At 43.6% G+C, this 23,899-nt stretch overlaps 1 protein-coding gene across 7 annotated transcripts in view; it reads left to right on the top strand.

Annotated features, from left to right (window-relative positions):
* The window catches only part of ARB2A (ARB2 cotranscriptional regulator A), a 286,644-nt gene that overhangs the window by 109,575 nt on the left and 153,170 nt on the right, over positions 1-23,899 (top strand). The gene's annotated exons all lie outside the window — the stretch shown is intronic.

Raw genomic sequence — 23,899 nt, 5'->3', positions numbered from 1 at the left:
TACTTACTTTCAGCCACATAGTACTATACTTTGTGAAGTGTCCATCAACAGGCCTTACAAATCTGAGGCTTGCTGATGTGTTCTGATTCCTTCTAGGTTGACCATTCCTAAAAACTAGCTGTCACTAAAGCACGTTGGAGAGAAGATTGACTGTGTGACAGCCCAGAGAGACGCTAACATAAACCCCAGACTAGTCATGGGAATGTTTATTTTTAAATTCAAATAATACTACAAACCGAGCATTCTCACACAGAAGAAACACTTGTTTTACCAAATGAAGTAGCAATTTCTAAACACACTGTTGGAAGCCAACTTAACTAAGATGTGAATAATAGTGCTGGTTTTGCAAGTTCTGTCAACTCAAGAATGTTGCAGTTGTATTCAAAATATTGAATATGTTGGTTTTGCATTTATTTTACTTATTTTTTCTTTGCTATATCTAAAGTACATATCTAAATACCTATGAATGATTTATATTGCAGATTAGTCAAATATTCTACACATCAAACTATAATATTAAGTAGATACAGCAGTAAGTTGTGGCAGAGCTGAGGGCTTCACTCAGTCTTTTTCCACATTAAGAAATGACTGACTAGCAGATTATGCATACCTTCTGAAGCTTTAAGAGTACAGCTTCAATGATCAAAGTGCTTATTGTTTGAAGCTGTAACATTTTTTAAACTATGAAATAATGTACTTGCCAATGTATGTTACAGCTTGTTAAGGGGATTGATTTGATATGGGCAATAAACTTCATCTCACATATGATGGCAGGAAAGCTTACTTTACTATGTTTTGTTATAATACAGTTTTTTGTTCTTGAAAACATCTGCCAACTGAGCTCAGTAGTCAAAAGAAAAATGTCATGTTTTATAGGATTATATTTGGTTCTAAGCAAGATTTCCCGAGAAATCTGCATTGAATACATTATTACTGTACATGCAATAATAGGGAAAAAAGTTTTCAGTAGTTTTAATTGTTTTAATTAAGACAAGTTTTAATTAAGACAATGTGACTGTAACTGTTGACATATACCTAATCATTTTTAAGCATCTTTAATGTGTTACATCATTAAGAATAGACTCAATAGCTGAATATGAACATACATGTTAAATTATATTTCTTCTGTGCTTATAGACACATTATTTTTTTCAGACCACCAGAGGTTGCTGTGGTACATATTGGCAAATATTTCTCCCAGAAACATAGAACCCAGGATACTAAACTTGTAGCATTTTATCACTTAACTAAAGTCAAAGCACTATGACAGGCATGCAAGGAGCAACCTTAGCCTAGTCTTGTACCCAGCTAGGGAAATTTTTTACTTTTTTCTTTGAGCCCACTCCATGTCATATCACAAGCTCTTTTTGAACCCACAATTTCCAAACCGCAGGAGGCTACCATTTAAGAAAAGCTATAGTACAGTTCTAGGCATGTCTACTCAGAAGCAAATTCCATTTAGTTCAGTGAAACGTACTCCCAGGTAAGCATGTAAAAATTGCAGCCTAAAACCCTCTTGAGCTCACAAAATTAGTTCCATAAAAGAGTATCTAACTATGAAAACAATATGCAAGCTTAAATCTTGATTTTTTTACTTCCATATACAGTACATGTTTTTAACAAGATATATTCGGGATGAACAGTTTCTACTTAGATCCTTCCAAATGTAAACTAGTATTTGGCAGAACCTAAATGTAATATTAATGCATAACCTTGACGTATAATATGCAATACGACACATGCATACATCTTTCACAATAGCATACCTGTAATTTTATTTTGTCTCATTGATCTTGTAACCTAGTGTTAACCCCTTTAAATAGTTTTAACTCATTCTTAAGCAAAATGAGGAAAAAATACCACTCTTTATTTTTATTTAATACGAACTAAGAACCAATGGCATCAGTGTATGAAGGGTATCAGTGTATGAAGGGGGCAGGATGGATAATACAGTGCACGAAGGTCATTTGCATGTGGCTTCCACAATGTAGGTACTATGTTTAAAGTGCAGCCTTTGTCAGAAGCTTTGTAAATAAATAAATAAAATATGAATGTAAATTATTTTGTGTAATGAACTGTACTTAAAAAAGAGAAAAATTTACATTCTGTTCAGAAAAAATTATATTTCAAAATCTAAAACATACTTTATTTTTTACAAGGGGCAGGAAATTATCCTCCTTTGTTTCCCACTAGCTACTTCAAAGCTTGATCAGTAGTAAAAAGGATTGTGTTTAATGTGAACAAAGCAAGTGGCTCTTTCTGCATATATAGATGAATGAATTACTTTTATACTAACACTTTAGTATTAAAACAGAAAAAAGAGAATGAGTGAGAGCAGCTTTATTAACAGAAGGTAACAACAGGTGGAATGGCAGCAGGAAACCTCTACAAGATAAATAGGAAGGAACAGAGCATTTCTGCTCATTGTACTATAAGCTTGTGTTACACTCTCTTCTCTAATTTGGTCTTCTCCCTCCTCACGCAACAGATAAGGGGTTTATGAGCTGTCATAGAAAAATACTGACTAGTACCTAATTGCACCCTTTATTTCTTCTCTTCTCTGTTTCCTTCACATTATATAAATAACAAGGCCCAAGTATAGTAAGGTATTTTAAAAAACCAGTGATGTTGAAACATACCGGGAGAATTTTGTCTTGGTTCCATGCAATAGAGTTCCACCTAAAAATTCCATGGGCAGTTCAAAATATGTCTGCTGCTTTCTCTGTTTTTTGTAATTTAAAATTTAGGTTGTACACGTTGTATGTCTTTTTTTCTACATGCATTCTTCATCTGAGGTCACTTTACATTATGATTACTATAATGAAACAGTCCCTTCTCTCTGGTCCCTAATATATCTCTCCTTCAAGTCCTTCTGTACTGCTAGGAGTGGAAGAAAACATCATTGCAAATTAACCATTTAAGAGCCAAATCCTATCCAACTTTCCAGTGCGGGTGCAGCCATGCCAATGGGGCATGCACTGCATCCTGTAGTAATGGGGCAATCTCAGAGGCCTCCTCCAGGTAAGGGAATGTTTGTTCCCTTTGGGGGGGGGGGCTGCATTGCTACAGCACCGGCACCGGCCTACCACCCTGTGATAGTCTGTGTTCATAGACTATTGGTGGTTCCCATCTCAAAACATTTCCCACAGCTCCTTGGTATCCATTTAGTGACATGACTTATCAGAGGGTTATTGGTGTTCTGAGACTTTTCAAAGCAGAAGAGGTTTTAGGCACTAATAACTTTTTCATCTTTTTTGTAACTCATATGTAATTGGAAAAAAGGTGCTTTCTTTCCTTTTGAAAGGTAATAATTTATAACCTTTCATATCTATAGTGGACAGTCACTATTATATCCAGGGCAGCTACCAAAATGACTGTTTTCAGTTGCAGAACTTGCTTTCATTGGTGTCAGCTTCCTGGGGGAGTTGGAATGAAGCCCACGGGAACCACGTGGTATTATCCAGTCACCTCCTGATCGTGAAGGTGACTGGGGACTACCCCTGCCACCAGTATTGAGTGTTTGGGGTTGACCTGGCCAGATAGACTATCTGATGGGTGTGGGCTCTTGACTATTGCCCAACCTTATTCTTAACCCCTTAAGTGTGGCTCTTAACCTATTGGGAGCTCTGAAGATGAAAAACGCAAATCAGACTAATGAGTAGAGAGGACATTCTAACATACAGAGTTTTCTATTTTCTATCCTCTGTGAAGATATATGTATGGCTACATTTTAGGCCAGCTTGGAGATATTTACTTTTTCATTCTAGCTTGAAGGCCTTTATTTCACTCTTTAAACAACATTCCTTTTTAAGTGTATGAGGAACAGTACTCTACAGAGTCATGAAATCTCTCAGGAAAACCTTTAATCCTATTTTTCCTGTTTTCATTTAAATTGGCCACTTAAATAGTTGATCGCAATGACTGCATCACTTTAGTTGACCCTCATCATACAGCTTTTTGAAGCTTCCCTGTCAGAAGTGGTAATGAAGTTTGTTTTCATTTAAAACAGTCTAATTGAGATTCAACTCATTATATTTCCCCCAGGACTACTAAAGGAGCAGGAATTATAACAGTTACATGCTAAACTGAAGCTCTGTGAGGGCAGAATTTTTATTATTGGATTCTGGTCCATTGGATACTGTAAAGTTTCTGAAACCACTGAATCAGTTAGACAGGGACAAACCAAAACTCACAGGCACAATTGAATATACAGAAATAATTCTGCTACCCAAATTCATGTGTTATGTGTATTGTTAACATTTGTACGAGCATGCTCTTTGCTATAATACACAATCAAACTGGAAAAAGAAATTTATTTATTTATTTATTTATTTATTTATTTATACAGGTATTTATATACTGCCTTTCTTTGGTCATCAGATTTCTCCTCAGACTTTAATCCAAGGTGGTTAACCATCAGATATCTCTGTTTTGTTCCTATTTCAGTTCCCCTACTTCTTCACTCACTTAGAGGAGTGTTGAATGGTCAACAATGCTGCATGTCTCTTAAGGTCAAAAGGGTCAATGGGGGCCTCCCTATTTTAAATATGCCATACTGTTCCTTGGCAATCTTAAATGCGCCCTGAGCTGGTGCAAGTCCCTTGCACCAGCCCAGGAGAGTTGCAAGCGTGCATAAAGCATGTTTGCGCCTCCTAATGTGTCAGCTGGGCTGGTGCAGAACACGCGCTAGCCCATGGAGGCTGCTTTCAGGAGACTGCAGCCACGGAGCCTGCGTACTGACACTGGGAGGGAATGTTGCGTCGGCCAAGCTCGGCCAACGCATGGGTCTGGGGAGGGCAGGCGGAGTTGAGGTGGGAGGAAGGAGTTCCGGGCAGAGGGCATTCCAGGGGGTGGGCGGGCGGGAAGCAGGAGGCGGGGCTGGGACCTGGAAGTTAGGCCAGATCCCATCCCTGTTCCCCAAGCAACACAGAGTGACTCGAAGCCATGCTGTTCTCCTTGGACCTGTGCTGCCTCCTGAAGTGGTACAGGTTAGAGGAGACCCATTGGGGCTGTGGTGGCTTACCCAGGGGTAAGGGGAAGAGTTTCCCCTTAAGAACATAAGAACATAAGAAGAGCCCCACTGGATCAGGCCATGGTTAGTACTTGGATGGGAGACCACCTTGGAATACTGGGTGCTGTAGGCTTATACCATAGACTTTCGAGACTGAAGGTTGCCAACCAACCATTTACCAGGCCCATCTAGTCCAGCTTCCTGTATCTGACAGCGGCCCACCAAATGCCCCAGGGAGCACACCAGATAACAAGAGACCTCATCCTGGTGCCCTCCCTTGCACCTGATTTTCTAAAATCAGGAGGTTGCGCATGCACATCATGGCTTGTACCCCATAATGGATTTTTCCTCCGGAAACTTGCCCAATCCCCTTTTAAAGGCGTCTAGGCTAGACGCCAGCACCACATCCTGTGGAAAGAGTTCCACAGACCGACCACACGCTGAGTAAAGAAATATTTTCTTTTGTCTGTCCTAACCCGCCCAACACTCAATTTTAGTGGATGTCCCCTGGTTTTGGTATTATGTGAGAGTGTAAAGAGCATCTCTCTATCCACTCTGTCCATCCCCTGCATAATTTTGTATGTCTCCATCATGTCCCCCCTCAGGTGTCTCTTTTCTAGGCTGAAGAGGCCCAAACGCTGCAGCCTTTCCTCATAAGGAAAGTGCCCCAGCCCCGTAATCATCTTAGTCACTCTCTTTTGCACCTTTTCCATTTCCACTATGTCTTTTTTGAGATGTGGCGACCAGAACTGGACACAATACTCCAGGTGTGGCCTTACCATAGATTTGTACAACGGCATTATAACATTAGCCGTTTTGTTCTCAATACCCTTCCTAATGATCCCAAGCATAGAATTGGCCTTCTTCACTGCCCCCGCACATTGGGTCAACACTTTCATCGACCTGTCCACCCCCCCCCCCAAGATCCCTCTCCTGATCTGTCACAGACAGCTCAGAACCGATCAGCCTATATCTAAAGTTTTGATTTTTTGCACCAATGTGCATGAATTGCCTCCCTTGACTTGCCCCAATGTGCACCCTTGCCTCCGGCTGAGCCAATTCTGGCCCCAGTCTTGCACTGGATACAGCGCAGGTCTCCTGGTCTGCTTGTTCCAGCGCAACGATTGCACTGCAAAGCAACTATCTTAGACATTTGTTCCTACAACAGACTTGCAATGTTTACTTTTACAAATCCAAACTGAAATGCATTTTCTTTATCGTCAGTTGAACAATTCAGTATTGTGGAAATATTTATTGCATCAAGCTTCCCCAATAGATGGCACTGCTGGGAATGAAATTACTTTATAATTTAATCAAGATTCTAGTTTCAATGCAAAGTTGAATGTAACTTATAAAACATATTTTGGATGGTTTGGTATCTTGTGTTTAGAATGTATCAAATTAGGCTACTTGGTAAGATTGAAATGTCTTTATAGTTAAATCATGTGTCAGTGTAACTTATGATTAGTTTAGACTTGATCATTTGAACAATGGTAATTTAAACACAAGTGATAGAGGGTGTGCTTCAGTGAAACAAGCCACGTTCACTCTACCTATGACATTACATCGGATTCTATTTTGTGTTACAAAAAAAAGGATATTCAACAACTGTTAAGATTTTATAAAGCTCTTTAATGAAGTAGATTTCAGATAAATAATTTGCAACTATTAAATGTACCACATATTTTAAAAACCTGCACTGAACATAAATATGTAGGTAAACTTCACATACATTACAAATATTGTATCTGTGCCAGTAAAGGTTCCTCTATGCCACGAGTGGGCAAACCCTGGCCCAGGGATCATTTGTGACCCTTGGGGTCCCCCAATCTGGCCCGCAGGGAGCCCCTAACCTTTAATGAGCCTCTGGTCCATCAGGGAGTCCATGCTGGCCCGCAACTGCTGGTCACAACCACCAGACGCGGGCTGAGTTAGAGCAAGGACTTTTCTAGTCTCTCTATGTACATCAATTCATGTCTCCCTGTGTTTTCTGCTTTTCCCTGGGCATTATTTTAAACACCACCACCACCACCACCCCCCATTGCCACTGAACAGCTTGTGTCTTTATGTGTTTCTGGCTTGGTCTGTGTGCTTTTACTGTGCAAGAGGTGTGTGGCAAACAGTTCATAGTTCTCATGTAGTTCTACATGCCTGCATTACAGTTCTAATGTGTATTATAAATAGGCTCAGTAAAATTCATTTATTCATATAAGTTCCATCTCTAATGTATTCATTTATGTAAATTTATTCAAATTTGAAATGTAAAGTTAATTTTTTTTCCCTGCCCCAACACACTGTCACAGATGATGTGGCCCTCCTGCCAAAATATTTGCCCACCCCTACTCTATGCCAATAAAGGTCACACACACACACTGTGTGGAAGTTTGCCCTTGGAGACTAGGAGGGGCTTGGGACATTCTACCCTCTCATTGGAGTTTTCACCTTTCCTTCTAGTTATTGAATGATTCAGGAATAAGCATGAGAGGCTGAATGCCTAGTTGCTCTTCTGCTTTTCTTCTGTTTCTTTTTTTGTTTCCATAAGCTTTTTTGTGCCCAGCCTGTACTAATAATGGACCAACCACTTCTTTAATTAATCTCTGCACACGAACTCAACCAAGCTATATGGTAGGACATCACATTGCCAGTCTTGCTGTTTGGAACACCCTCACCATTGTTTTCATGGAACTGGTGGCTTCATCACTGCCAGCTTTCATTTACCCTTCAGGAAAAACACAGTCATCCCAATCTAGCGCAAATCCCCATGCAGTGGTACCAGCTCAGCCAGCACTGCATCCTGCATGGGAATTTGAGCTGCTGAAGGTCTCCTTGGGGCAAGGAGTTGTTCCCTTGCCCCAGGGTAAAACTCAACAACTGCAGTGGGCCACGTTGGACTACATGAGTTCAGTCACTAGTGCAAGTCGGCATTGTTCCTTAGCAGCAAATCAGGATAGGATATGGCATGCACCAGCGTCACTGATGCCACCCCTGTCTTGGGCCCAGTCTGTGCTTTCCCTTCTCCTATCACTACCCTCCCCACCTCACTCTGCCTTCATGTTGGTCAACGTGGAACTGACTTTCCCTGGCATTCAATGCTCCTGCTGCTGTGTGCGGGCCAGCATGGGCCTTTGTACCAGTGCTATGCCATTGCAAAATGGTTTACGGCACTTTTGTGACGCCAAACACTGGTGCAGTGCATGCTGTGTTAGCACACAGACAAGTCCAAATTGTGCTGTGTCTCATAAAACTGCTAGAACAGTTAATTTACAATATGTTTTAAAGTTTTATATAAACTGTTGCATGTATAAGTGGTTTCGGTATACCCAGGCACATACAGGAGTAAAGGAATAGTATACAATGTTGCTTTAGTGGCAACAGATCTGCATGGTGATACATTAGTGGATTATTTCTAGAAATCTATGTGGATGGTCCAGTCCAGCATTTTCCCATACATATCTTTAATGAGAGAACTCTAAAATATCACTCCATAAACATCCAGCTTTTTGTGAAGCAGGCTTATTGATACTGTGGATAGGAGATACTTTCACAGGTATCTTATCCAGCTAGCGTGCTGGAGCAGCTAGTGTGTTAAAAGCCATGAACAAGAAACAGTGACCTGTAAATTACTATGACAGAAGTTCTTCAGGTGCACTACAGTGATTATTAAAAAAAAATAGAGACAGAGAGAGAACTAAAAATGCAATTCTCTAATGTGTTATGGTTTTAAGCAGAATAACTGGAAAATTTTGCTGGCATAGGTTACTAATGCTAGCTACGTATTTACTCTGTATGAATGTGTAAGCTTTAATGTGTTTTGTGCACACACACCATAACAACTAAATGAAATTTGTATATCTGAACTTTTCACTTAGTCTAGCTATTCTTACTGAAAGAGAGATTTGTATTTTTACTCTTGGTATACTTAATTTTTTAAAATTTTAACCTTGTTGCATTTTTCTGTTGATATCAGCAGAATAGCTTTTCAGCAGCTCTTCAGTATGTAATCCTAGCAAGACTTCCTTCCCCCATGTATGACCTATGATGCTTGAATTAGAGAATTTGCTCCCAATCTTCCAGTTAGGTCAACCAAAAAAATTAAGATATGATAGAGGGTCAGTTGAAGAAATTCATATCAAAACAACTACTCGCCATGTCATTATGACAACCAGCTGTAACAAATGTGCTTCTGTTTTAACTTATGACAATTAATTGCTTAAAGTAATTTAATCTGACAGTAGCAGGATGTTGAAAGACTTGTGAAGATGTCATAAAAGCGACCTTTCTGCCCATGTGCAACCAAAAGCCATTTTTAACAAGGCATCTCAGAAAAGAGTGCAACTTCTTTTGTACTTTGTTAATTAGTTATTGATTTGAAACAATGCACTACCAAATATTGTCAGATTAGCTAGACGCCAACAAGGTCACAGTGTGACAGTCTAGTCATGATAATCTCTGAGTGTATGAGGGTTGTTTTGTTGAATTGTTTTTTTCCCCTTACATCCTGAGAGCTAAATTGCCCGTTGTTATGAGGTGTTCACTGGGGCTAACCTATTATATGGCCAAGATGTATGTCTTTTACATTGTTACATTTTGAAAGTTTTTTTCAAAAATTATAGTGAGTTAAGGGTATTCAAGTATGTCATCTTATTAGTGAACTGTGGTCAGCATTTTGCTGTTGTGATATACTTCATGAGTAATATAAGCAGAAATGATACACTATGAAACTGCTAGGGTCACCATGTTAAAACATTTTTACTAAAAGCACTGCCTAAATATTTTTAAGGGGAAGTTTTTATCATTGTGGTATGAATCCATTGATTTGTGTAGAGGAGTAAACACGAGATCACTCGGGGCCCAATCCTATCCAGTTTTCAAGGGCTAGCACAGCTCTGCCAATGGGATATGCACTGCATCCTGTGGTTGGGAGGCAGTCACAGAGGCTTCCTCAAGGTATGGGAACATTTGTTCCCTTACCTCAGGGTTGCATTGCGGCTGCACCGGTGCTGGAAAGTTGAATAGGATTGGGCCCTCAGGCAACAAAGTCAGCACAAGAACTAGAGGCTCTGGCAATGCCACATCTGTCACCATTACTCAAGGTTCAGCCTGACTAGATGGGCCCTCTGATTGGCATCCAACGCTCAACCAGAGAAATCCATTATCCAACTGCTGGTTTAGTACCTCGATGTTCATTCTTCTCTCTCTCTCTCTCCCTCTCTCTCTCTCTCTCTCTCACATTCCGGTAGCACTTTCTCAAATGCTTGCATGGTTTATTTGCATATCCAGTCTAACAACTAATATTGTGATTGAGCCGCTCCTTTTTTTGCACCTTCCACCAGTAATCCCATCTGCACTGAGCTACCTTGTCAGCTCTGCAGAACCATGTGGTAGGGTAATAATTCAATAAATCAAATAATGAACTAACAGCTAAAACAACATAAAGCAAAACTTCTGAGAACTTGGAATGTTTATAAGCATTCTGTAGCGCTGAGCGTATGGTTGGGGAATAATGCACATTTCAATAGAGACAGAGCTCTAATGTTTAATAGCTAGAGAGGTTTCAAAAAATGCAGTCAGTATTTACCTCCTTTGGGAGAGGTCACACTCCTTTTTCTTTGAGCAAACTAGAAAAACCATTTTGTTCTGCACTTTAACTCATTTCATTCAGCTATGACTGGTTAAGGGTGCAATCCTAACTGTGCCCTATGCCAGCCCAAGTTCCTTGGGCCGGCCTGGGAGGGTCACAAATGTGCCGTAAAGTGCCAGCTTGCGGAGGCTGATGGAAGCCTCCACACTGGCTTCCCCTCCGGTGCAGCTGATGCAAGCGAAAAAGGTAGGTATGGGGGGTGGGGAGGAGAAGGGAGGGAGGCGTTCCTGGGCAGGGGGAGGGATGGCGATGGGTGGCCCTGGAGGTGGACATGCAAGGAGAGGGTTGGACCCACCTCCTGTTCCCAGGGTGTAGGGAGCGGCTTCAAGCCCTCAGCTCTCCTCGAACTTATGCCACCTCAGGAGGTGGTGCAAGTCCAAGGAGATCCATTGGGGCCAACATCCCTTACCCATGGGTAAGGGGAAGAGTTTCCCCTTGCCTCTGGCTAAGCTGCTTCTGGCCACAATCCTGCGCTGGATACAGCGCAAGCCTCCTCGCTTGCCTGTTCCAGTGCAGGATAGGATTGCATCCTTAGTATACTGACAGATTAGCCCAGTAGTTCCAAAACTGGTGGGTCTCAACCCCTTGGGAACTGGAAGCAGGGCATTCCCTCTTAATGGGAGTGGCCCTGCAGGGATGGCAGCAACATCGCTGTAGCAGTCGCGGCATCACAGCAACCAAGGGGCTTTACTTACCTTGGGGGCAGCACTGGCCTCCAGCAGGATGCAGAAGCCCCCTCTGCGGACCTCCCCGTTGCTGTAAAAAGCTCTTAGCTCAGTTTGGAAGCCACTTCCTGTTTTTGATCGAAAACTGGCAGTGGCTTACAATAGGAGATAGGCGCTGCTTACAGCAGTGGGGATGCCCACAGAGGGGGCTGTGAGCCTTCCACACCCTACCAGAGGCCAGCCCACCCAGATAAGTAAACAAGCCCCTTGGTCATGGCGGTGCTGCAATTGCTGCGGCGCCATCATCGCCTTCTCACTGTCCCCCTTTCCCCATGAAAAAACTTACTTGGTTCCCAACTCCCCTGTAGAGGTTTAGGGACCACTGGATTAGCCAGTGCAAGCTATTACTTTTGGAGGGTCAACACAGGTTGAGCCTCCAAATAGGTATGTGATGATACATAGTGCAAAGTAAAATTGAAGTGTGCTTTATTTAAAAATTTCAATTACCTTTTTAGCTTCTGGTGCCTGTATGACCTTCTAGGACTTTTTAGAAGTTTTCAGAATGTTCAGGAGATATAGAAATAAGAACATGTTAAATTTTTCTCATTGTTTGGAGAGGAGAACTCTTTTTCAGCAACTTTTTATTCAGGGAGAAGGAAAGGGATATGCCTCTCCGTTGCAGCTATGCTAAAAGCCTGATTTTCTCCAATAGCAATGGGGTAACTCGAATTCCCACTCCAAGGGAGAAAGAAATATGATGGTTTAAAGAAACCAGAAGTTGAGCAGGCTATTTGAATCTTTTCAGTCTATGGTAGAGAGCATTAAAAAGAATGGTAAAATGGAATGGTTTGGTGTCAGCTGAAAAAGGCATAGGAAAATGGAGATCAGGGGGAGAGAGAGATAGGCAATAGGTCTCTTCAAGTAAATAAATATCCTAAGCGGAGGGGAGAGAGAAACTTCCCTTCTTGCGCTATTGAGAGTTGTTTCAGGAGGGAGGAAACACTGTACACTTAATGAGTACTCCTCTTCTAAAGGGCTGGAGATACATTCCGACCGTTTATTGCCTCACTCACATACCCCAAAATGTAAAATTTGAATGTGACAAATAAACTCTCTTTAAAGTGCAATCATTGCATAGCTTGGATTGGTTGTGGCATTCCACTGAATGCATACTTGGTGTCAAATTCAGATGCCTTGCAAATGTGTAAAGTGGTCTTGGTGTCTGCTACAAGAAGGAATTCCTTAACAGTGTGTTTAGATTGAGATCTATGCTTATTTTTCAATTAACCCATTTGTGCCCAGCCCACAGGTATACATATTTGATCCCTGTTCCATATATGTGACGTTGGGTAAAAATGGCTTGAATGCAGTGGCATCACTAGGATTCATGTCACCTGGTGCAGGAGGCCTGTGCGTCACCTCATGCAGTGGGCGGGGCAATGCCCCAGGTGGTGGGCGTGGTGATGTGCCATCGCCCCACCCCCACTGGTTTTTTGGCTGTACCTGTTGTTAGAACACAGATATTGCAATGTGGTTTGTTTCATTGCATTCTGCATGAAATTACACATTGATTGATATATAACATGATGGTATTATTCCTCCAAATTCTGATTTTAGTGATTTTGAAAACTTGTAGAGTCAGTCACACACACACACACACACACACACACACACACACACACACACACACACACACACACACACACATGTCAACTTACTAACACCTTATTACAACAGTTCTCAAATTTTTAGAACTGGGACCCACTTTTTAGAAAGTCTGTCCAGGACCCATTGGAAGTGATGTGATGGCAAGAGGTGACATCATCAAGCAAATTATAATAAATAATTATAAATAATTAAATTAAAATAAAAGAAATGATGAAATAAGGGGGAGCCAGTCCTGTTCCACCAAGTGAATCTACTCTGAAGTAAGTCCCATTGTGGTCAATGGGGCTTACTCTCAGGAACGTGTGGGTAGGATTGCAGCCTGTGAGCCCAATCCTATGCATGTCTACTCTGAAGTAAGTCCCATAGTGGTCAATGGAGCTTAATCTGTAGTCTGCCTGCAATAAGTGAGATTTCCAACCCTCCCAGTGCCCAGTTTAAAGTTCTTCTATTTCAGGCACATCAGTACAAAGATCCACCTGGCTTCACAAGTGCAAAATAGAAAACTTTCCCCTTACAATTCAAGCCTCTTTTTTTGTCCTTTTTAGTGGGGGGGGGGGGGGGAAGCTGCCTTCTGGAATATATGTTGAGCTTGAATTCCATCAGATTGGGACCATTCTGGTGTCCTCACATTCCCCTTTACCTGGCCTGACCACCAGCCAGGGCTTGTCTGCCTACTCATGAGTAAATGCAACTATAAGGCTGCTTCACTTTCCATAGGGCTGGGAGGGAGGGACCTCCTTCTCCGTCTTGTGTTTTGGGGTGCTGCATTCATTGGATCAGGACCATTCTGACACCCTTGGAGTCCTCTCAGCCTGCCCTGAGTCCTCTCAGTCCTTGCCTGGACTAAGGCAAGTTCGCCTCACGTGGCTTCGTTTTGGGCTCAATAGATGTACCTGGGTGGGAGGCAGGGACCTCCTTCTCGTGTTTTGGGAGGCTGCATTCATTGGAGCGGGATCATTCTGGTGTCGTTGGATTCCTCTCAGCCTGCCCTTTCCAAGGGACATTGGCAAGTATGCCTACTCACGAGTAAGTTTACTCACGAGTAAACATGCGATATGGCTCACTTTCACTTTCCATAAGGCTCCATGCATTTTTTCCTATGGTTTTTTGGCCATAACTTTTGAAGGAAAGGAGCTATTTTAATTCTGTTTTTTGCATTGCATTCTGCTGGACATTCTGCATCCAACGGTGTATGGCATAGGGTAGCTCTGAAAGCCACGAAGTTAGCGCATCCTTCCCCAGGGCGCGGCCCACACCCCCCGTACCCCCCTGGCAACGCCAGTGCTTGAATGCTCTTTAGTTCTCTGACTTAGGGCACAATTCTATGCGTGTCTACTCAGAAGTAAGTCCAATTTTGTTCAATAGGGCTTACTTCCTGGAAAGTGTGCATAGGATTTCAGCCATTGGCACATTATTAGCTTGAGTACATGGATTTAGTGGTATTATTAATCAATAGTAATATTCAGGGCTTTAAAATTCTGTTTCTTACTAAATTTTTGTTCAGACAAGTTGGATGTGCTACATATGTAACAACTGCAAGTACTTTAGCTGCTTCAGTTTCTCTCTTCATCTGAAGCAGGGTAAATTTACAACATCTATGACAGCACGATGCTTTCAAATGGCAAACAAAATGGGAAATTGTTCATTTATCAAAAAATGTTTAAGCTTCCTTTGGCTCATTTCCCTCCTTCCTCCAATTCTGCTTCTTTTTCCTCTCTCATGAGTCATCTGTATTCTTGTCCCCCAAATTAAAAAAAAAAACCACACACACACACACACATACACACACATACAGAGACAGGGGCATATTTCTGTTTAAAATGTTTGTTTGATGGTAGAAGGAAAGAAAGATTCCTTGCAAAACCACCTGTTTAACTTTTTAGCCAGGTATGTAAAAATAAATTTTTGTTGCCTTAGGAAGAGCTAGCCAAATGTATCTGGCATTAAGGGATAGGCTACCTCTGAAACTTGGAGGTTGCATACAGTCATCATGCATGACTTGTAACCTGTGATTAATTGTTCCTCCATAAATTTTGCCTATTCGCTTTTAAAGGCGTCTAGGCTGGGTACCATCACAGCGTGCTGTGGGAATAAGTTCCACAAGTTTGTTATGTGCTAGGTAAAGAAATATTTTCTTTTGAACATTCTAAGTTTTCCTCTAGACAATTTCAGTGCATGTCTCCTGGTTCTGGTGCTGTGTTAGAGCAGGGGTGTCAAACATAAGGCCCCGGGGCCGGATGCGGCGCACAGAAGCTTTATATCTGGCCCTCAGGCTCTCAGCTGCTTAGCAGTGCTGAGGTGGCACTGCTGAAAGGGCAGCCCACATGGAAATTGGGCTCTCCCATAACTTGAAATATGATCAAGATTTGTGTATTTTCTCTTCTGTCATTTGCAGCTAAAGACCTGTTTAATGACATCACTTCCTACCTAATGGCATCACTTCCGGCCCTTAGCAGGCATCATGAATGCTATTCCGCCCTCTGTATGAAGTGAGTTTGACACCCCTGTGTTAGAGGGAAAAGAACTTCCCTCTATCCTTTCTATGTATAATTTTATATGTGTCAATCATGTCCGTCAGTTTGGCTGTACTTGTCGTAAGATAAGAATAGGCCGTCAGTTTGGCTGTACTTGTCGTAAGAGGCGACTAAACAGCCACTGGGTAGATGGGACTCGTCAGCCTGGAAAGGCAGCTCATCTGAGAGAAGGAAAACTCTGATCCCAAACCTCCACTGCCTTGTGGCTACATCCAGTTATGGAAAAGGCTTCAGGAGTCAACCTCGAGGCAAAATCCGGAGCCGGAGTCCCTGAGGCAGTTCATGGCTGAACACAGTCACGTTCTGGCAACTCCTACGACGCCGCTGGAACCAACCGTATTGGCTTCTGCCTTTCCATTGGACCATTTCAGCGACATGGAGAGGGGGGATTTGCTGCATGGGTTACAGTCTATCCTCCATATCTACTTTACCCAGGCTTCACGCACTGGAGAGGACACTCTGTTCCAGAACCACCATTCAGAGCGTGACACCATAGTCTTCCGAGACTGAAGGATGCCAACAATCATGTCCTCCCTGAGGTGCCTTCTTTCTAGACAGAAGAGCCACAAACATTGTAGCCTTTCTTTGTTAACGAGGTGCCCCAGTTTCTAATCATGATATTGTGTTGTGCTGCATAAGAACTACTGCACTTGCCTTTCAGGAGAGGGATGCATTTTGGGAAAGTTTCCCTTCAGTCGCTTTGTGCAGCACCCTGACTGTAATTGAGGTGCGATTTGGAGAAGCTACATTTTTACAGGAGTGGAGTGGAGCCAAAAATGTGCTGTACTGGAAACAGATTTTAGTACTTCTATTGCCATGTATCATAATTCAATTCCATTTCATGCAAAGTTACTCTATTACTGTTTGACAGTATTTATATATAACCTATTACAACATTATGTGCAGAGTGTTGGCATGAAGTGACATTTGGAAAGAATATACACGTAGAGCAATTTTTAATGAGTAGGAAGGTTTCATGTAAAATAAAACCTGCTTAGTTTCTAAAATTATCCACGAGTGACCTTTAGCATATGGTTTGGTAATAAAAGATGTCATGTGTTGAGTATTAACCTTTGCTTCACCTATCCTCTGCCAAAGTCCTTTCAAATTTCCAAAAGCAAGAATGCTGAAACAATGTTTTGTTCCCTAGATCAGAAAAAGAATCAGGGAGGGCTGATTCCCAGTGTTTTAGGAGCTGTGAACTTACCGTGGGAGTACATCATGTTTCCACCTTCTACAGTGTGATTTACAGAAAGGCTAACAGACTGCTTATAGAGTTGGTTGCTACAGACATGAGCAATTTGCTTAACACTGTGGACCTGTTGGAATTATACATATTAGGATACATTCCCCAAACCATATTGTTGGCAACCTTCAGTCTCGAAAGACTATAGTATCACGCTCTGAAAGGTGGTTCTGGAACAGCGTCTAGTGTGGCTGAAAAGGCCAATTCGGGAGCGACAATCCCTTCCACACTGGGAGCAAGTGCAGTCTGTCCCTGGTCTGTCTCCCTGGCTATGGGCCTTCCTTCTTTGCCTCTTTGCCTCAGACTGTTGGCCAAGTGTCTCTTCAAACTGGGAAAGGCCATGCTGCACAGCCTGCCTCCAAGCGGGACGCTCAGAGGCCAGGGTTTCCCACTTGTTGAGGTCCACTCCTAAGGCCTTCAGATCCCTCTTGCAGATGTCCTTGTATCGCAGCTGTGGTCTACCTGTAGGGCGCTTTCCTTGCACGAGTTCTCCATAGAGGAGATCCTTTGGGATCCGGCCATCATCCATTCTCACAACATGAGCGAGCCAACGCAGGCGTCTCTGTTTCAGCAGTGAATACATGCTAGGGATTCCAGCACGTTCCAGGACTGTGTTGTTTGGAACTTTGTCCTGCCAGGTGATGCCGAGAATGCGTTGGAGGCAGCGCATGTGGAAAGCGTTCAGTTTCCTCTCCTGTTGTGAGCGAAGAGTCCATGACTCACTGCAGTACAGAAGTGTACTCAGGACGCAAGCTCTGTAGACCTGGATCTTGGTATGTTCCGTCAGCTTCTTGTTGGACCAGACTCTCTTTGAGAGTCTGGAAAACGTGGTAGCTGCTTTTCCGATGCGTTTGTTTAGCTCAGTATTGAGAGAAAGAGTGTCGGAGATCGTTGAGCCAAGGTACACAAAGTCATGGACAACCTCCAGTTCATGTGCAGAGATGAACCATACCATACCATACCATACCATAACCATACCATAACCAAACCATGGTTTGGATTCAGAGATGAACCCAAACCATAAGCAAAAGGAAAATAGCTGCTAATGCTATTGCACAAATGCTGGCACAAGTGGTTGTGCTGAAATGCATGTAGTACTATAACAGTTTGGCTCTGTCACACTTTACAGTGTCCCTGCTCGTGCAAGCCGTTGTGCAAATCCATGTGCAGTGGAAAAGTATTTTGATGTATTTGGATTTGGTTTCCATTTTTCTTGTGCAACATTGTGGTTGTGAGGTTTAAAACAGCATTTCTGTGATCAGTTGTCACCTTTTGCATGTGAAAAACCAACTTTAGATCCAACCCAATGAGGGCAGCAGCTGAGCAGCACATTGGATGTAAATAGTATAATTTGCATAACGTTTTTGTAAACATGGAATTTATGGTGTATTTATTCAACTTTAAAAAGTCATTTTTTAAGTTGGTGAAAAACAAGTGGTGAAATGATGAAAAACAATGGTGGGAAAAATGGAAAAAAACAATGGAAAAAAATGATGAAAAACTGGTGAAAATCAAAATCTTACTCAGCGGTTTTTATATAAGTTTGTCTTTTTTTTAAGTTTGTAAGAAGGCCTCATTCCCTTTCACTTTGCCTTGGATTCTTATTTCTATTCTCTAATAATCACATGAAAGGAGATTATGTTGCCATGTAGCTGAGCATTTTTTCCCCTAACCTGCCAGGTGCCTCTGGGAGTCTCACAAGCAGGCCATGATCATGGCAGCCGTCCCCTGTTTGTTCCAGGCATTTGCTGATCAGATCACTACATGGAGGTTAAATTTAATTGTGGTGGCTAATAGTCATGGATAGACCTATCCTCCCATTAATTTGTCTAAGAATTGTCTAAGCACTTCTATCATTTGTAATAATTTCTCACAAAAACTGTTCATGAATTTGAAGTTATCATTCAGCAACCTACTTTTATCTGACACCTGCTTTTAAGGCCACTTTTTCATTCCTTTTGTTCTGCCCAATACCCTTATTCCAACTGCCCTATCTTTCTCCATGGTTATTAATGATATACCTTGCTTGAACTGGTAGCAGAGCTCCATTTTCTTTATTCTACTTATTCTGTGTGAAACTAGACTGAAAAATATTGGTTTGATCAATAAACTATGTACACTTTATAGCAGACTAGAATAGTAATGAATAATAGGTGATATCTGTTGGTTAGGGTATAGTGATGAATAATTGGTGATATCCACAGGTTGGGGTGTAGGCAACCTTCAGTCTTGAAAGACTATGGTATCGCGCTCTGAAAGGTGGTTCTGGAACAGCGTCTAGTGTGGCTGAAAAGGTCAATTCGGGAGCGACAATCCCTTCCACACTGGGAGCAAGTGCAGTCTGTCCCTGGTCTGTCTCCCTGGCTATGGGCCTTCCTTCTTTGCCTCTTTGCCTCAGACTGTTGGCCAAGTGTCTCTTCAAACTGGGAAAGGCCATGCTGCACAGCCTGCCTCCAAGCGGGACGCTCAGAGGCCAGGGTTTCCCACTTGTTGAGGTCTACTCCTAAGGCCTTCAGATCCCTTTTGCAGATGTCCTTGTATCACAGCCTGTGGTCTACCTGTAGGGCACTTTCCCTGCTCGAGTTCTCCATAGAGGAGATCCTTTAGGATCCGGCCATCATCCATTCTCACAACATGAGCGAGCCAACGCAGGCGTCTCTGTTTCAGCAGTGCATAAATGCTAGGGATTCCAGGGCTGTGTTGTTTGGAACTTTGTCCTGCCAGGTGATGCCGAGAATGCGTTGGAGGCAGCACATGTGGAAAGCGTTCAGTTTCCTCTCCTGTTGTGAGCGAAGAGTCCATGACTCTTCTGATGTCACATCCAGAAGTGACATCACTCCCGGGTTTTTATTTCACACCCACCTTTTTTAAAAAGTGCAAAATAAAAAATCTGCCATGTCCCCCAAGCTGCTTGCTGCCTCTCCCCAGCATCAGCTCCTTCCTACTCACCCCTAAGCTGCTGCCACTTCTTCAAATGAAGAGGTTGCTCCCCATCTCCTTTCCCTCTGAGGTCTTATACTGGGCTGCTGCTGCTGCTGCCCCGCCAGCGTCCTTGGACTGGGGGGGGGAGAGAAGCAGTCGACCACCACCACTGGCACGTGCCCCACCAGCCAGGCACATTGGACTACAGGGGGCAATGGGCTACACTGAGAAGAGCCCTGCACGCATGTGAGGGGAGGTCGGGGCATGCTCCCCGCTGCTGTTTTGTTTGGTGGCACAGCTTGGGTCCTGCAGCTGCCTCACGGGGGGGGGGGAGAGGAGGCTGTGGAGAAGCCACCAGCCCTCTCGCTGGTTCACAGTGGCTGTGGGGGAAGGAGGGCAGGCAGGTGGGAGGAAGCCACACCTGACTCACTGAGGCTCCAATCCTATCCGCACTTACCTGGGAGTAAGCCGTATTGACTATAATGCGACTTACTTTTGAGTAGACGTGCCTGGGCTGGGCTGGGCTCTGAGGCTCCTATCCTAGCCCCACTTTCCTGGGAGTAAGCCCCATCGACTATAATGGGACTTACTTCTGAGTAGACATGCCAAGGATTGGCTCTGAGTGGGTGAGTGAAAGGAAGGCTCACTCGCTCGCTCACAGTGGTTGGGGGGAGGAGGACTTGGGGCAGGTAGGCAGGAAGAAGTTGTGCCTGACTGACTGAGGCTGCAGTCATTTCCACATTTTCCTGGGAGTAAGTCCCATTGGACACAATGGAACTTACTTCTAAGTAGACATACATAGGATTGTGCTCTGAGGTGGTGCAGGAGGTGGCGGCGGTGACGCACCTCCTCCTCCCTCCAGCTGCTGCCTCTGATGGGCATAATGGCAAGCAAAGCGGATGTGGTTGGCAGCCCCACCTTGCCTCAGCACCCACAGGCAGCTATTCGTTATCAGCAGAGGGGGCTGCAGCCCCCCCCCCCCACATTGAGGCGTCCCACGAAAGGCTCCCACAGCCCCACCAAGGTCTCAGGCACAGCAGAGCAGAGCCACAAACTTTCTCCGCTCAGTGCCTGCTGTTGCCGCCTTGAGCCCCTTCCAGGCTCCACCAATGACAGACACACGGCACACCTCCTCGCCTCTCCTTCTCGCTCAAACACAGAGTAAGGGCAGCCCAGGCGGGACTTCCCAACCCCCCTCCAAGGAGCTTCCCTGCTCCCTCCTGGCTGCTGGAGGCTGTTGGGGGAGCAGCAGTGTAGCCCGTTGCCTCAGGAGCGCGTATACTCAGCTTCTGGCCAATGTGCCTGGCGGGGCTGGAGCAGCCCAAGGTAACTCGTGCGCAGATGTAGTTGCCCCGATGTTACCCCAGCTCCTGATGTTGCCCCCTCAGCAGCTGTAGCCCGATGCATTTGCTACCCCCTGCACCCCCTTAGCTACACCACTGTGGCACAACAATCCTGCTGGGAGGAGATTGTCAGCAACTCCACCTGTGTGTGTATCTTTCAGATGCTGCTCTGTCGCTGTTACAGTTCAATAAAACCTTTGACTGGATCACCCTTGTTGTCTCTTTGTTAGCAGATAGTGATCCCTTTTACTCACCCTAATTGTTTCTTACCTCAGCTGTTGGGGAGAGGGGCCTCTCTGTTTTCACAGGCTGCAGCATCTTCACCCTGACTTCTTGGGCTCTGAGGGGGAGGGGTGTTCCTCAGTGATCATGAGTTCCCTGTTTTCTGCTGGGCAGAAATATGGTGGGAAATAGCAAGGGGCTGGGAGGGGGAGCATACTGACAGCCACACTGTCAGGTTCCAACCATACAGCAAAGGGCATGGGGTGGGTATACGTAGCTGGGTGGGTTGCTGTAGTATGTGCCCTATACCATGCCAGCCCAATGATTGGCCCGTGCACTGCTCCTTCTGATAGGTCCAAGTGCTACAGTCTCTACCAGTTATGCCTGTTTGCGATGATGCAAGGTTTTAAATACCAGATGCAAAGTTCTTTGCCTATGTCCTCCTAAGAACATAATAACATAAGAAGAACCCCACTGGATCAGACCAGAGGCCCATCTAGTCCAGCTTCCTGTGTCTCACAGTGGCCCACCAAGTGCTTCAGGGAGCACACAAGACAACAGACACAACCTGAGTCCTGGTGCCCTTCCCTGCATCTGGCATTCGAAGGTAACCCACTTCTAAAATCAGGAGGTTGCACATACCTATCATGACTTGTAACCCCTGATGGACTTTTCCTCCCAAAATGTGTCCAATCCCTTCTTAAAGGCAAGATGCCATCACTACATCCTGTGGCAAGGGGTTCCACAGACTAACTACATGCTGGGTAAAGAAATATTTTCTTTTGTCTACCCTAACTCTCCCAACACTCAAGGTTGTCCCCTGGTTCTGGTGTTGTGTGAGAGGGAAAAGAGCATCTCTCTATCCATCCTCTGTATAATTTTGTATGTCTCTGTCATGTCCCCACCTCAGGCGCCTCTTTTCTAGAGTGAAGAGCCCCAAACGCTGTAGCCTTTCCTCGTAAGGGAGGTGTCCCAGCCCAGTAATAATTTTGGTCTTTCTCTTCAGTACCTTTTCCATTTCCACTATATTCTGTGGCTGACTGGCTAGTAAGCAGCTTCGTGTGGTGGCCAGTGTGGATGCTAGACCTGCTTGCCTCTCTTCTCCCTTCCATGGGTGTTTCTGACCAGTCATGCAAAATGCGAGTGCCTTGCTGGCAAGTCCCTTGTCTGAGCTCAAACCCTTCTCACTTCGCTCGCAGCCTATGCTCATTATGCTGTGAGCCACCAGCATCCACTTTGCCCGAGTGCTATTGAGGCTGTCTTTAGGGTTCCTTCCAGCTGGCAGATGTTTCAGTATTTTGTCTGGGCTTACATGTGTAGAAGGAAAAAGGAGTATGTAAATGCTAAGTGCATGCCTGAAGCTGTTTTCAGAAATGCAAGCAATGTAACTGAAGTTTAAAATGATTTGCTTTGCTTTTCAAGCATGCTTTTCAAGCATGGGGAGGCTGATTTAGAAATTCAAAAAAAAGCAGGACATTTTCAGTTAGAGAGTAGGCCACTAAAAGATTCTCCACAGTTTTGATTTTGAAATTTATCAGAGCTGAGATCCTTGAAAATGTTATGGGATTTCTAACTTCCCAGCAACAGGTTATTGGAACAACAGAAAAAAAATCTGTATAATTTGGCATCAAAACAGGAAATATGTGAACCTGTCACTGTAAGCATTCTCAAAGGGCAAACTGCTTTGCTGGAGCTAATTAACCTTAGGAAATAATTACACAAATATGCAAATGTTGTTTAGATAATTCCATGTGTTATCAGCTCAGGTAGTCCGTCATAACTGCAGACCTTGCAGTGTCTAGGTATTAGAATCTGGTGTAGTTGATAAGGCTTTGCATTCTGCCTGCCTTCAGCTTGGTATTTAAGAATTAATGATGTCAATATTCCATTCATGATTTTAACCTGTGTTTTGAAAGCTCCAGAAAACACTGTATATACTGTATGCACACTGTTTATCCGTGTATATTAGTGGCTTGATTCATTATAATGTTATATGCCTTGCCAGTCTTACTGTCAGATGATACTATAAATTTTTTAAAACACATAAAAATTAATATGATTTGTTACATTCCAAATAAGTTTGCTAACAAAAAAGCACCCAAACACCTTTTATTATACTCAGGCAATTGTACTGGACTTTCAGATCCAATTGAATTTTCACTGGTACAAGACATTAAGTTTTTGAGGCAGAGATTTCTTTGTACAGTCACAAGAATTGTGACTATAATCACCTAGAATTGACTGTTCTGTTGTTCAGATCCCATTCATTTTGGTGGATCTTGCATAACATGTTACTGGGGCTTTTTGTGTCTAGACAATAGCATCAGAAATGCTCTCAATGAGGGTCTCTCTGACTATTATCATCATCCAAGACAGAGATCTTCAACCTTGGGGTCAGGACCTCAATGGGGCCACGAAGCCTCAGTACAAGAGCTTCACCCATCAAACAAGTTCTTCAGGCACTCTTGGCTACACAGTTTGTACCAGATGATAGCATCCACCAAGGCTCGGCACTCTCTCCACCTCTGTTTATCACGGTGATAGACATAATCACCTGTAATCTGCAAAAGCCGATGCCATGGATACTCCTCTATGCAGATGACGTTCTTCTCGTGTCTGACAACTAGGTGGGCCTTGAACAGCAAGT

This window comes from Tiliqua scincoides, chromosome 2, assembly GCF_035046505.1.
Source record: "Tiliqua scincoides isolate rTilSci1 chromosome 2, rTilSci1.hap2, whole genome shotgun sequence".
Lineage (NCBI taxonomy): Eukaryota > Metazoa > Chordata > Lepidosauria > Squamata > Scincidae > Tiliqua > Tiliqua scincoides.
This window is presented reverse-complemented; position numbering and strand designations above follow the sequence as displayed.